This window comes from Prionailurus viverrinus, unplaced genomic scaffold, assembly GCF_022837055.1.
Source record: "Prionailurus viverrinus isolate Anna unplaced genomic scaffold, UM_Priviv_1.0 scaffold_103, whole genome shotgun sequence".
Classification (NCBI taxonomy): Eukaryota; Metazoa; Chordata; class Mammalia; order Carnivora; family Felidae; genus Prionailurus; species Prionailurus viverrinus.
Window position 1 is genome coordinate 89,089 of NW_025927493.1, and position 9,480 is coordinate 98,568.

A 9,480-nucleotide genomic window follows, 5' to 3' on the forward strand; every position below is an offset into this window, starting at 1 on the left:
TCACTTTGTGTTTGTGGAAATAACTTGAGGAGAATGACACTTCACTGCACCCTCAAGTCTTCTGGAGCATGGGACACCTTTCTCACTTTCTTTGCATGGGATTATCCTGATTATTTTCATTTTTTTTCCTATTTCAGAGTAGGCCATGAATTTGTTCAGAATGTCTGCTATGAGCCTCGTGACTGGAAAAGATAACAACACTTTCCAACATTATATTGTGTGCTTTGTGCAGTGTTGAGGGTTCTTAGTTAAATTTCAGAACTCATTACTGGTCCTTCTGTGTTGGTCAATGTGCAATAGAGAAGTTCTCCCAAGCTTTGCGCAGTGGCAGTATCATAGCCAATGAGGTTTATCCGAGGCGCGATTATTGCTCATCGAGAATTTCTCCAGTTGTCCCCTAGGTGGAAATACTCTGAATTTTCAGAAACGGCATGTGTAATCGAAAATGTACGTGGAACTTCAGTCGTGAAGGGAGAGAATCAGTGATTACCTGCAGGGCCAGTAACTCACAGAGTTCTTCAGTTGTATTTATATGAGCAGGTTCAATTGTGTCCCAGGAACAGTTGCAACTGGTACTTTGTCTCATGATGCCTTATGGGAGTTTTACACCTGAAATTGAGACATGTTTCTGTTCATTCTTTTACGTAGAATTTCTACCTCCCTTTTACAATGGGACAAAATAGCTCTGCAATTCATATTGTATTTAAAAGCTGAATTACCTGTGAATTAAGGTAAACACTCTTAAGACCATGAATGTGCACAGGTAACGTGTTTCTCTCAGAAAACACATTTCTAGGCCCCCTGCAGGACTCCAGGAATCCCCATCTCCTCAAAGGTCTCTGTGCCCTTGCACAGAAGATGTCTTTGTCAGTGAGGGAAGCAGAGTAAGGACATGAATGGGATGGCAATTTGAGCTTTGACCCTGGGGTGGCCCTGAATCTCTGTGTGGTGCTGGGCTTTTCTTTCATTCCTTCATGTTTTGTCTGTTCTCAATGTGTAAGTAAAAAGTCTGCAGATCTGGTGGAAGAGGGGTGTCCTGAACACAGATGCCTGCCTCTCTGGAATACGTTCCTTTATTAGACTGGCATTACTGCCATCAATCTTCAAGAATAGGATTCCTTGGCTTTCTGCATTTGTAACCATGTGCAGTGATGTGTGGAGACAGTAGTTTCTCCTTGTGCATCTGGTACCTTCAGGCTGTAGGTGGGACCTCATAGGAGGTCCTCGTGAGACCTTCAGGTTGTAAGTGGGATCTCGTGGGAGGGTAGAGTTTTCTGGCACTGATGCTGCATTCTACTAGAACCCGTGAATGAACAAGGGGCCAGGTGCTGACACCTGCTTCATTGTGTTTCAGCTCCTGTGGGCGTTCTACTTCTGTCTGTCATACCAACATACCTGTCGCTTCTGTTCTGTAGGTCCTTATGGTTGCAAGAGGACCTCCTCTTTTACCAGGTCCACCCTGCATGCCCTCCCCCACAGATCCCCTTTATCACTGTTCATGGACTCTATAAGTCACCACCAGCTCATTGGTGCCCTCAGTGACCTCCACCTCGACTATTTGTAAGATGATCTGAACAGTATGAGTTGACATGTTCAGCATATTCATCTACTGTCTTGTTGAGTCTCTGAGAAGATGTAGAGATGGCCTCACAGGCTTTTCAATGCAAGGGTGCTGCTGACTGAAACACTGTTAAGATTCCTCAAGTTTCTTAGGCCATACATATGTTGGGCTGTGCCTAAGTGTGTGTATCTCTGTGAGACTAAATGCGATGAAAGGTTGTAGATTAGCTGTGTGGCTTCCTTGGCTTCAGCCTGAGTCACACTCTTAGCGGGGAATTCAGGGTTGACCAGGAAATGCCCCTGCTGGACTCCTGTCACCGCAACCCTGAACCTGCTTTCACCACCCTGCCTGAAGGTTTGCATCTCCGACACTTCCCTCACAATTTCCTGAGGCTTTGCGTGTGTTCCTCTTGTCTCAGACCTAATGCCAGCTCTCAGTGGGGAGAGCCTCAACTCAGAGCATCAGCTTTGTGATCTGAGAAGCAGGGATAATGTTGATCTCTGAGGTCAGCGCGATGAAGAGGTGGTTAAGCACATGAGGAATTTGTAAAATATATGGGATGAGTGAGCACTCACCCTTTTCAGCGTGGAAACGAATGTATCTGCACAGAGAAGATCATCAACAGATGTTCATTCAATTTCATGAAACTAAGGGTATAATGCCTGAGGCTGAGAGATTGGCAATTCTAGTTTCAAAGGATGCAACAAAGATTCCTGTGTGTTTTCTATTAAAATTCAGGTCCTACTTTACAAGGAAGGAAAAGATAAGTATGAGAATATGGATGTTCAGGGATCTGAAGATAATCCTCTTCCATTACAGGTAGACACACAAATGCACCCTGACAAATATGTGCTCATCCAAGGCCACAGATGTATCGAAGAAGAAAAAACGCATATAGAAGAACAGAAGATCCCTTTGCAATAACTCAATCACTTTGACATAGAGGGCAATCAGTTTGAAATTTGAAGAGCACACTGAACCATTACAAACCAGCTGTGGTTATTATATATTTAGAGATGGGGTCTAATCTACCCCTTGGTCTGAATGCTTTCCCTGTCCACCCCGTCCCCTCCACATTGTCCTTCCTAATATCCCCTAATACACTTGTCATAGTTGTGTTTCTATGTCAGCGTCTGCCTCCAGGAAAATCGACACTCATTCCCCATCAAGTGTACACTTTGGCGTTCTTGTATATGCAGTTAACAAACAGGTAGAATGTATAGTATTGGTGTACGAAGACAGATCATTGTTTGGGGTTGTATTGCCTGGAAGGGACCAATAGTTCCATCTGAGGGGTTGGATACATCCTTTAGGGAGATATGGTGGTGGTTGTTCATGTATAGATTGATGCTCATGAGCACATGGCACATGTGCTAGTTGATGTGGTTTGTGCTGATGAGCAGGGCAGGTGTCTGTCTCCAGGAAAGGGTCTCTTCTGATGGTGAGGAATGGATTCAGGAGACCAGTAAGGAGGCCCTGCATTAATTCAGCTTTTGCGCCCTTGTGCACCTTACCAGCTGCTACCAATAGCACCAATCCAGGTGGCCTCCAAGGGGGCAAATGGCACAATTTTTGTGGCGAGTCACATGGTGTCCCATAAAGCTCCCCCTGAAGCCATATTGAGGCATGGGGAGGGCAGAGGACCATGGTCTGAGAAAGGTTCCTTCAACACAATCCAGGGAGAGTTGGGTGTAAGCATACGGCTCCTTCTACATCAGCCAATCCAATCTACATCAGGGACCCTGAACCCTGTGAGCTTTTTTTTCCTTCCAGCTTAGGGAAGCAGCCAGCCCTCCAGCAGCTTTTGGGTCATGGCTGGGCCACCAACGGTAAATGTCTGGCTGTCCACATTCTGCCAGCATTGCTTTAGCAAATGTCAATATGAGCAGCTGCTGTATGGGGGATTCTCCTCCATTTTGATCAGGGCCTGGGACAAAACATGACGAGAGAGAGAGAGACAGGAGTTCCCTGTGCTCCTGGACAGGGCTGCAAGCACAGAGCAGATAGCCTGAAGCCTGGGGAGAGGTGGACAAAGAGGTAAGGAGAGAGAAACTGGATGAGTGATAGGGGAATTGGGCAAGACCTAGAGAGTGAAAGAAAGAAACACAGAGAGGTGTGGTTAGAGAGAAACAGAGACAAAGAGGAAGTACAAGGAGAAAAGTGGAGCCCTGGTCCGGGTATGTGAACGGGGTGAGATGAGCCAGGGGAGAGGGGATGTGTGAAGTGGCTCTGAGTGCTGGGGCCGAAAGGGCTGGTATCATGGGCATCATAGTTTCATAACTCTAAGACTCCAACATCCCTGGGGTCAAGCTCTGCAGAGGCCATTGCAATCGAAAAGATGGGCATCCGTCATTTCTACTGGAATTGTGGGGCTCAGCGTTATGTTCTGTCATGGAGACAGATGTCTTCAGGGAGAATGTGCTGCTCTTTGGCAGCTAAACTCCAGAGCCCGCCCTGTGAGGAGGTGTCCCGGGGTCATCTCCCTCACTGCCCCAGGCCCTGTTGGATTTCCCCCCTCCCCCCCCCCCCAACCAGCTGGCATTCCTCATGTTCTGAACCCAGGCATGAGACATTGTGTTGCCCCCAGGTTCTGCAGTCTGGACCTGGCAGAGGTGGACTGTTGATATTGATTAAAAAAAATATTTGACAATAAGGTCCATATTCTCCCTCTGGAACGAGCGGTGTGCATCCAAATCGTGGGTTGCTATCCTCCTGTCCACAACCAATCTGAGGATTCCAGAAGGTAGGTGAACCTTTTAAAACACCATAGTCTTCTCTTACCTCATTCAAAGACAATTTCTTTCCCAGTTTCTTTTAATTTTGAAGAGATGGCAATTCCTAATTGAAAGCATAATGGTCCTGTAGGAAATTGACCTACATGAGTGATGGGCATTATTTCATCCATCCGTATCCCTAAAGCACATTTCATTGGAAATATAAGCCATGGATACATGTCATAAATTCATAACAGATGTGTAGCTCCTGTAAGTTGCATTCTGACCTTGTCACATATGTGTCATCAGATATTATTAGTGACTTTTCAGATAAGCTCTAAACATCAAGATGGTCATGTTAGAGAATCTGGTATATATGGAATTTCACAGATTCTAAATTAGGAATGATTTTTCATTTTTAATGTTCCTATTTTTTTCCTTTTGTGAAAGAGCCCGAGCTGGGGATGGGGGAGAGAGTGGGAGATACTGAATCTGAGGCAGGCGCCAGACTCTGAGCTGTCAGGACACAGCGTGACGTGGGGCTCAAACTGATGGACTGCAAGATCATGACCTGAGTGGAAGTCGGACGCTTAACCAAGTAAGCCACCCAAGCGCCCCAGGAATGATAGTTTATTGGCAAAGAAAGAGAAATTAAAGATAGCGTAAAGGATGTCGACTTTTAATTGAAATATTCTTCACACATTTGTTGTATTAGTTTTAGACATACATTGTAGTCCTTCCATATGTCTATAAATTATGTTGTACTTAAGCACAAGTGTAGCTATCCTGTGAAAGTATGCAACAGTATTATTACAGGATTGACTCTCTTCCATTGGCTGTCCCTTGTATCCCTAGGACTCATTCATTCCGTAGCTGGAAGCCAGTATCTCTCTCTCAAAGGTGTCCATTCTTTATCTAACCTAAACACTTAGGTGGTAAACACAATAACCTCTTGTTCATCATGTGTAATTTGGTGGTCTATTTTTCTGGGAACATTGCTTAAAGCATTACAAATGATGCCATTACCTTAATAAATTTGGTTTCATTCTTCACTCACAAGAACGGAGAAGGAAAAGATTTCTTTGTGCCCTAGGTCCTGTCACTAAGACCCTTCCCAGTGTAGAGAACAGGCTTAGTGGCCCAGAGCACCTTCGGTCCCTCAGCTGAGCCACCAGGGTCTTCAACATTGCAGGAATTCCCATGGTGGCCAGCAGAGAGAGCTCGAGCACCACAGACCCAGACGGGCGGGTTCCTCTGCCTGGGCAGTGATGGCCAGTAGAGGGCGCAGCATCGGCTTTTCTGACCCAGGGCACCTCAGAGCAGGAAGGGCTTAGACTGCTCTCAGAGGACTCAGGCCTCTGCTGGTGCCTCAGTACAGAGAGCAGAGCTGCATTTCCAGCAGGTTCTGCCACCCGCCCCAGGGGAGACCTTGGGAGCTTAGCAGAAACTTGGCATCTCCTGAGTCGCCAGAGAGAAGCTGCCTTGTTGTACTGAGTGCTGAGGAGGGGGCGCCGGGTGGCTTCCCTGGTCAAGCTGGTCGCTGAGCTGCACAGGCCTTTGCATTTTCTGGGCTGTTCCCATGTTTCATTCCACCCCTTCCCAGACAGTTTTTGAACAAGACGTATTTTACCAAAGGACTTGTGGATTGCGGGGTCCCACGACATCACCTCATAGATGCAGTCGATGGTTTGTTCCAGATCCAGGCTTGTTTCCGACAAGGAACCCTAACAGAAATTCAGAAGCACGGGAGCTGCATTCAATTAGGACGTGGATACATGAAATGCTCGTCTCACGACCTTCTAGAAGAAGGAGCTGGGACCCATGTTCCGAGTCCTGCTGGAACCAGAGACCAAGGTAAGGGCACAAACTGTCCCACACATCATACATGCTTTTTAAAAATGTTCATGGTTATTTTCCCAACTTAGTGAAGTGATTGAAAACTACAGAAAACCTGGTAGGTAGGTGTCATTAACCTTATGTTATCTTTTAATTTAAATTCCAGTGAGTGAAGACACAGTGTAATGTTAGTTTCAGGTGTCCAATATAGAGCAACACTTCCACACGTCACCCGGTGCTCATCCCAGGTGAGCACCAGCAACAGCTTCTTAATCCCCAGCAGCTGTTTCACCCATTCCGTCACCTCACTGTGGAAGCCCTCAGTTTGTTTCCTAGTTAAGAGTCTGTTTGTTTGTCATTGTGTCCTTCACCGCCCCCCCCCCTTAAATTTGTCTTATTTCCATGTGTTAGTGAAATCATCTGGTGTTTGTCTTTCTCTGACAGGCTTTTTTCACCCAGCATAACATTCTGTCGCTCCTCCAGCTCGTGGCAAATGACAAGATTTCATGTTTTTATGGCTAAATAATATTACATTCCATATACTACATCTCAATTTATTCATCAGTTGATGGATGCTTGGGAAGTTTCTGTAATTTGGTTGTTGTAGAAAATGCTGCTGTAAACATCATGGTGCATGTATCCCTTTGAAGAATTATTTTTGTATTCTTTGAGTAAATACCTCTTAGTGAAATTGCTGGATCTTAAGGTAGTTCCATTTCCATTTTTTTTTTATGAATCTCCATGATGTTTTCCAGTGTGGCTGCACCAGTTTGCATTCCTACCCACAGTGCAAGAGGGTTTCTCTTTCCTCACATCCTTGGCAACACCTGCTATTTCATCATTCATTGATTTTAGTCATTCTGAAAGATATGATGTGTTATCTCATTGTACTTTTGAGTTGTGTTTTCCTGAAGATCAGTATTGTTGAGCATCTTTTCATATGTCTCTTGGCCATGTGTATGTCTGCCTTGGGAAAATGTCCATTCGTGTCTTCTGCCCAGTTTTAATCGGAATTTCTCCTTTTTTTGGGTGCTGTATGACTTTATTTGTTTTGGACACTAAGCCTTAATCAGATGTCGTGTGCAAATAGTATTCTGTAGGTGTTTTAGTTTTGTTGATTATTTCCTTGGTGACAGAGCTTTTTATTTTTACGAAGTCCCATTATTTTTGCTTGTGTTTCCCTTAACTCAGGAGATATATCTGCAAAGATGTTTGTACAGCCAATGTCAAATAAGATACTGTCTGTGTTCATTATCCTCTGGGATTTTTATGGTTTCAGGTTTCACACATAGGTCTTTATCCATGTTGGATTTATTTTTGTGTATATTGTAAGAAGGTGGTCCATTGTTGGTCTTGTTTGGTTTTGCAGGTTGCTGTCTAGTTTTTTCCAAAACCATATGTTGAGGAGATTCTTTTTAAGTGTATGTATTTATTTTTTAGAGACAGAGATAATGCAGAAGGGGGCAGAGAGAAATGGGGATTGAGAATCCCACACATGCTCTGCACTGCCCTGAGATCATGACCTGAGCTGAATCCCCAATCACACGCTTTGCAGCCTCCCATGTGTCCCAAGACTATCTTTTTTTTCCATTGGATATACTTTCCTGCTTTATTGAGAATTAATTGACCATATAGGTTTGAGTTCATTTCTGGGTTTCCGTTCTATTGATCTCTGCGTCTGTGTTGTTGTTGTTGTTGTTGTTGTTGTTGTTGATGTTGTTGTTTTTTGCCAGTACCATACTGTTCTGTTCAGTACAGCTTTTTAATATAACCTGATGTCTGTAATTGTGATGCCTCCAGCTTTAGTTTTCTTCTTCAATTTTGTTTTTGCTGTTTGGAGTCTTTGTCGTTCCATACAAATCTTGGAATTATATGTTGTAGTTCTGTAACAAATGTTTTTGTTAATGTGATAGGGATTTCATTACATGTGTAGATTGTTTTGAGGAGTGTAGACATTTTAACAGTATTTTTGCTTCCCATCCATGAGGGTGAAATATATTTCCTTTTCTTTTCGTCCTCTTCCATTTCTTTCATCAGTGTTTCATAGCCTTTAGAGTACAGGTCTTTCACCTCTTTGGTTAGGTTCATTCTAGGTATCTTGGGGTATTTGGTGCACCTGTCAATAGGATTGATCCCTTACTTTCTCTTTCTGTTAATTCATTACTCGTCTATAGAAATGCAATAGATTTCTGTACATTGATTTCTGTATATTGTGATTTGTGGAATTCATATATAAATCCTAGAAATTTTCATTGGAGTATTTCATGGTTTTTATAGAGAGCATCATGTCAGTTCCAAACAGCGAAAGTTCTACTTCTTCCTTGCCAATTTGGATGCCTCATTTCTTTTTTTGTCTGATTGCTGTAGCTAGGACTTCTTGTACTATGTGGAATAATAGTGGTGACGGGTCATCCCTGTCTTGTCCCTGACCTTGGAGGAAACACTTTCAATTTTTCCCCATTGAGGATGAGCTGAGCTGTGGCTTTTTCCTAGGTGACCTTTATATGTGTAGGTAGGTTTAGTCCAAGTCTACTTTGCTGAGGGTTTTTATCATGAATGGATGTGACATTTTGTCAAATGGTTTTACCGCATCTGAGGAAAGCATCATATTGTTCTTATCATTTCTTCTAATACTGTGGTGCATCATGTTGATTGATCGGCGAATGTGGAGCCACCCTTGCAGCCCAAGAATATATCCCACTTGATTATGGTAAATGATTCTATTAATGTATTGTTGACTTTAATTTGAAGGTATTTTAATGAGAATTTCTGCATACATACTCTCAGGCTATTGGTCTGCAGTTTTATTTTAAATTTTTAAACATTTTTTTAAAATGTTTATTTCTTTCCTTAGATAGAGTACATAAAAGTGAGGGAGGGGCAGAGAGACAGAGAGAGAGAATCCTGGCCATGCTCCACACTGTCAATGCACTGTCCAATGTGGGACTGGAACCCACGCCCCGCAAGATAATGTCCTAATCCAAAATTAAGACCTGGACAGTAAACCGACTGAGCCACACAGGCGCCCCGGCAGTTTTCGGTTTTAGTGGAGGCTTTATCTGGGTTTGGTATCAGGGCAATGATGGCCTCATAAGATGAATTTGTAAGTTTTTCTTCTTTTTTATTTTTTGTAATCATTCGAGGAGAATACATATTACCTCTTCCTTAAATGGATGGTAGAATTAATCAGTGAAACCCTCTGCCCTGAACTCTTGTATTGGGGGGAGTTTTTTTTTCTTATTGATTTGATTTCTTTCTGTTTTCAGATTTTATGTATCTTCCTGTTTCAGTTTTGGTAGTTTTTGTGTTTCTAGGAATTTGTCCATTTTTCTCAGAGTGTCCAATTTGTTGCATATAGTTTTTCATAAT

General features: G+C 43.3%; 1 pseudogene; it reads left to right on the forward strand.

Moving 5' to 3' along the window:
• Positions 1-313: 313 nt before the first annotated feature.
• Positions 314-466, forward strand: LOC125158124 (uncharacterized; annotated as a pseudogene).
• The last annotated feature ends 9,014 nt before the right edge of the window (positions 467-9,480 follow it).